This window comes from Cibotium barometz, chromosome 5 (genome assembly GCF_041138505.1).
Source record: "Cibotium barometz isolate CiBa-2024 chromosome 5, ASM4113850v1, whole genome shotgun sequence".
Lineage (NCBI taxonomy): Eukaryota > Viridiplantae > Streptophyta > Polypodiopsida > Cyatheales > Cibotiaceae > Cibotium > Cibotium barometz.
The window spans coordinates 39490978-39496783 of record NC_141050.1 but is presented as its reverse complement, the minus strand read 5'-3'; the positions used below and the strand labels follow the sequence as shown (position 1 = coordinate 39496783).

General features: G+C 38.3%; 1 long non-coding RNA gene across 1 annotated transcript; it reads right to left on the bottom strand.

Moving 5' to 3' along the window:
- Nucleotides 1-2159: 2159 nt before the first annotated feature.
- On the bottom strand, nt 2160-3286 carry LOC147638470 (uncharacterized). Its single transcript, XR_015265486.1, has 3 exons — nt 2866-3286; nt 2646-2677; nt 2160-2536 (listed from the first exon to the last, which is right to left on the bottom strand). It is a non-coding gene; the product is annotated as an uncharacterized LOC147638470 (long non-coding RNA).
- Between the last annotated feature and the right edge of the window lie 2520 nt (nt 3287-5806).

Below are 5806 nucleotides of genomic sequence, written 5' to 3'. Positions count from 1 at the left end.
GTCTAATCTAGAAATCCACTCCCACATTTCACTCCTCACCTTGTAGTTGTGAGCCCCATAGACATTCACCACCCACAACCTTTCTCCATCAATTCAAGCCTCAACCACCATCATCCTACCATTTAGATGGTTTGCTATTATGCAAGGATTTAAAAAAAATGATAGTTAAAACCCCGCTCTATAACCAACCCCAACCCCTCCATACATCACTGCCCAGTCCTCAAATCTATCCCTCCTATATGACTCCTATCCAAAAAGATTGTGTTCCTGGATAGACATAATAGATAGCCCCCATTCTTTAAGTATTCCACAAAAAGAAGAATTCTTCTTCTTATCTCTAATCCCCTTGACATTCTAGGTGTAACCTTTAACTTCATTCCTCTTTTTCATCCTAAGGCAATTTCAGGGACCATGTCTGCCTCCTCTGCCCCTACCTCTTCTGGGGCTCCTCTCTATATATCCTTCGAGGCTGTCTTTATCAGCCAGTTGAATTTCTCCACAGTGGATGTTTCACTATCCACCCCACCTAAAGGGATGAAAGGGTTTTAGTACATTAATGGAATTAAGTTGCTTTGAGAATTACTACCCCCCAGCTACTCTTCTAGATACATTCTTGTTTTGAATCTTTATGGCCTCTTCCTTACTTTTCCTCCAGGCTGGCCTTCCCCTTAGCTTTGTCAATCACCTTAGTCCAACCCCCTTCCACCTATCAGTTTCTTTTAGGGTATTCCATGTGATGCACACACTATTTTAGACTCAGCTCCAGCTTCCCGAGCTTGCCCAATTCCACTTCTAAGCTTCTAGGAGTTTCTTTTAGGGTATTCCATGTGATGCACACATTGTTTTCCTGGCGACCACTATCCTCATCCTTTGGAATATAGAGCACTGAGCCTACTAACGTGCTGGCAATTTCTTCCCAGCGTCGGCTTTAGCCAAGGTGGTAGGCCTAGTATCTCAACCCAGACAGGGCAAGCTTCGTGCAAGCTCTTATTTACATCAAACAGAGGGTTAAAGGGGAGTGCATGAATCAGTTTATGTCCCATAAACAATAGAGCCCTTGCGAAGAGATCATATACAGCCCATCCTTTCGTGAAAAATACGTTAAAGAAACCCTTACCAACATAAAAGACCTCAGACACCACCTTATCATGGAATATGTCCTCTTGCAACCATTTCCCTAGGTTTGCTTTAGCTATTGATCTACCAGAGTAAAATAATATAGCATTGCACATCGAGAAGAGACATACCTACCTCCTCATTGCATTGGCCCGCTTGTCTTCTCTACGCGACTAAGCAGTAAGGCATGCTGCAATCCAATCTGGGTGCATTTTCTTTGCATCCCTCTCCCCGCCTTCAACTTTGCTTATAACCTCCTTTGGATCCTCTGGCTCCCAACCTCCCCAATCACTAATGCTCTCACCCGCTCCTTGAGTCTATGCATCTTTCATTTCTCAGGCTCGCCAGCTTGCATGCACGAGAGGATAATCGGACACCTACTTACGCATGGCAGCATGCAAATCTGCATGTTACAATAACTCCTCCACTCCTGCAACCCACTCATATCCTTACTCCCTTTTTAGTGGTAGGCATTGACAAGCCTTTCAACTCCATTCATCCTAGAACTTTGCAAACATAATAAAAATAAAAATTGAGCTTTGAAGTAGAAGAATAGAAATAAAATTTAGAAAGTGGAGACTTGATTGGCATGCATCTTTACTAACTCATTAACAAATAGTTAAAATAGGAAAGCGACTAAGTTGAAAGTTCCCAAAAACTCAATTATTCATTGTATGGGGAAACTAATAGTAGAGAGAGTGCTAAATATGGGAGTTACTTTAGAAGTCTAGACTCTAAGATCCCAAAGTGTGGTATGGGCTACCTCAAGATCCACAACAATGACAAGGGTGGCTTTGGTATTTAGGTGGATAAGGCCCTCAAAGAGACACTTTGGAATAGTACATTTCTGTGAGTGAAAGATGATTTTATAAGTCGTAACTTGAGGTCCAAGAGATCTTAGAAGATGTGAAAGAAGATGATGTATATAAGATCATCCTTGATGAAGCACTACTCAGAATGGAAAGAGAGAGAGGGATAGGAGGAGGTATAGGAAAGAAAAAAAAGGGATCCTTATCAAATTATCATGAGATAAGCACAAGAAATAGTACCATAGTCAAGGAAAACTTGTGGTTTATTCACCTCTACCATCATATTATGGGCCATTGCCATGTTACACAAAAAAGAAAAAGCTTTTATTGAGCATGAACAAGCACACCAGATGATGGTCCCCCCACGCGCGCGCGCGCGCGCGCAAACCATTTGTTGAGTCTCAAGCATCAACAAGTCCTTCCTACGAGACAATACAACGACAAGGGCCGACTTAAGGCTTCATCTCGTAGTGCAGACTTAAGGCTTCATCTCGTAGTGCAGTAGAGATTATTGTGATATGATTATATCAGCAACAATTTGCACCAGATGGTCCAGAGCCTCCCCAATCGCTCGGTCCTGCAGCTCTCCTCGGAGGCCATGGGTCTCTTCTCTGAGAGCAATTAAGTGCAACGAGATAATCACAGTGTTAGAAAATGTAATTATATGGGTCAGCGTACAAATAAGTGCAGAGAGAAATGATAAGTCTGATCAAGGTTTACATGGTTTTTGGTGAAGAAGAAGCTCCGTTGAGCTGCAGTACATGAAACCCTAGGATTAGTATATACAAGATCATTGAAAAATGCTATTACGACTGCAAATCAACACCAGATACATGTACAGATACAATTCCTAGGGTTACTATAAATCAACACCAGATACATGTAACACAGAAGCTTAAAAATGACAGCTTCAAAAGGTTGATTAAGGGAGAATTAGTACCTCCATAGCCTGCGTGTGAGGCTAGTATTAAGGTGGGGGAGATCATTAGTAGAAGAAAACAGGTGAGGCGCAGGGCGAAGGCAAGGAGTCTCATGGCTGAAACAGAAATTATTATAAATGAGGATGGAAGCTAGCTAGATCTGGTAAAGAAGAACAGAAGACAGGTATGTATAATGCAGATCAAGAGCACAGAAGCTCAGTTGCACTTGAATTGTTTATTTGAAGGAAGGAAAAACGGCGTTCCAGCTGCTCGCAGACATTCAAGCACGGACATTAAACAAATATGCGTGTCGATAATTTCAATATATTGAGCTATGGCCGTTGAAATGGAAGTATTCTTCTTAATAATTTTCCGAATTTTATATCAAGCTGCTATGGTGTTGAAAGGCCCGGCCGCGTCGCATCGCGAGCTGTTAAAATTTTGATGGAAGTTTCCTCTATTCTGGCGATGGCGGCAGTGCAACTCCTCTCGAAGAAGCTCTCATTCTCACAAAGAAAGCTTCAAATTCTTAAATCTTGTATATTAAGAAAATTTGGCCTCTTAAAGCTCTTTAAATATATTAAGAAAATTCTTTATTAATAAAATTTGGCCACTTTCTCTTTTACTTAAATGTCCAAAAAAAGAGGATTTCTACTTGCATATAACAAAAAAGAAATAGCCTTTTGAATTGTAAAAAACCAATTTTTGTGCTGCTTAGAAATCTATGTAGAAAACTCATTTCTCTTTAAACACCTTGAATTGAATTTTAAGAGCATCACAAAATACAATACACAATTTCTTCTATATGTATATAAAGTGTTAGCATATATATCTTCCACCATTTAAAAACATGATTTTTTTAAAATTCCACCTCAAAAGCAAGGCTATTGCAATAAATTTTTAATAATAATATGTTTATTTACTTAGTACATGATTGTCTTGAAAAGTCTTATTGTGTGAAGATGCATAATAAACCAACAAATTGAAGTAATTTCAACAAATTTATCTTTCTATTTTTAAAATTTTGGAAGTCAACCTTCACCCATTTTTCTAGATAAGGCCACTTTTATATAGCTCAATTACATGACTTGTATTAGCTTGGAAAACTAAGCTAACACTAAAAGATCAATGATTATTTTTTATCCCCTTGTTTCTTAATGCTTGGTATTTGAGAAGCGCGTCCAAACTTACCAAAAACCTAGAATTTTATGTATGCTTTTGTTTTCTTTTGGAATCTTGACAGATGGAATGAAGTTTGGTACATGCTCAATTTGTAACTAGTGGTTTGTAATGTATGTCAAAAGTGCTCATGGTTGATGGTTGATGGTTGATGTCAAAGATGTGACTAAGTACAGAAGAGAGTTAGTACAAATGACATATCAAATGTCAAATGATTTAGTAGTTTATGAAAAAATATTGTGAAAAGAATATTTGAATAGTTTAGGTGATGACTTCCCATCCACTAAATTGATTATGTGCAGTTGTGCGAACAATTTCTTATGTAAATTAACAACAATAATAAATGTGGCATGCTTTTTAAGTCATTATTAACTTTAAATTTTTTAATATGAAAGTATATTGATTGATTATCTGGAAAGGTGTACCAAGACATATTGTTGATTGAAAGGACACTAGATGGGGTCCTTGCAGTAGGTGGCTCAAAGAGACAACCCTTATCTCTTAACAAAAATTATTGAAAAATGATTTATACACCTTATTTAGATATTGAGTGCTCATGATCTATGTATTAGATGGTTGGCACCATTTTCTCTCCATTAGCCTTTAAAGGACATGAATGTCATAATATTTTCTTTTCTTTATCATTTATGTCATGTATGCAAAATCAAAATGTCTTGTGATACTCAAGTGTGTGTGTGGGTCAATAGTATGAGGGTACCGAATGAGGTGTTGCACCAGCAGGGGCGTGTGGGTAGCTAGGTGAAATTCCCTTGTGCAACTAGGTAAGGGAGTGGGGGAAGGACCCACTCATCTCAATGGAAAAAACAAAAACAAAATGTCCTTTTCCAATCTAAGATCCTTTTTCTAAAAAAGTATATTTTTTTGATTCTATGTACACACACACACACACACACACACACACACAAGTTTAAGAAATTTAAATTTTTCTATGCATTGGTATTGTGATTACTTAGAGTGCTAAGGTATTATTTGTTCATGCATTGTTGTCAGTGAAGTGTAACAAAGTATGTTTAGGATGCACATGCACATGGGATTGACCTATGCACATGGCCTTAGGATCATTTGCATGTGGGATTACAGCAAATGGGCCTTGGGACTATAAAAGGCATGTGCTCTAGGACTATTTTACCTTTTGACACCTTTTCATGACCTTTTGATATCTTTGGACTATCATTACACTTTACTTTGAGTCATTGTTAGTTACACTTTACTTTTCATTGTTCTTAGTGTTAATCTCTCAAGGTTTCCTTAATCCTAGGCTAATCCTCTTGCTTGGCCTCAACGCAGCTTAGACAACATGTTTTTAAAAAAGAGTGATAAAAAAGTTTTGCATCATCACCATCACTGAGTTGGGAAGCTCTAGGCTCAATAAAAGACTGAGGATTATAGCCATCATCGAGCTTTCTAAGCGTTCATAACTCTCTAGTTGCCACCAGTAGTGTGAAAAAGAGAAGAAGGAGTTTTTGAACATTTAGGGTTTTGACATTACACTTGAGGAATTTCTTCTTTTACATTGATCACACTATCTTTTGGGCTCTTCACACATTGGGTCCAAACCATATTACTATTTTGTCCACAACACGTTTATTTTCCTTAGGGGTGTTTTGCATGCAACCTCCATCATCATTGGGATTTTTGTTGGGTTTGTGCACATTCAAACACACTTTTGGGTTCTTTTTTGTGAGTTCATACACGCGCTTGGGCTTATTCACATGCGGTGTGAGTTGTGTGCTTTGTAGAGTGTTCATGCATTTGGGAGTA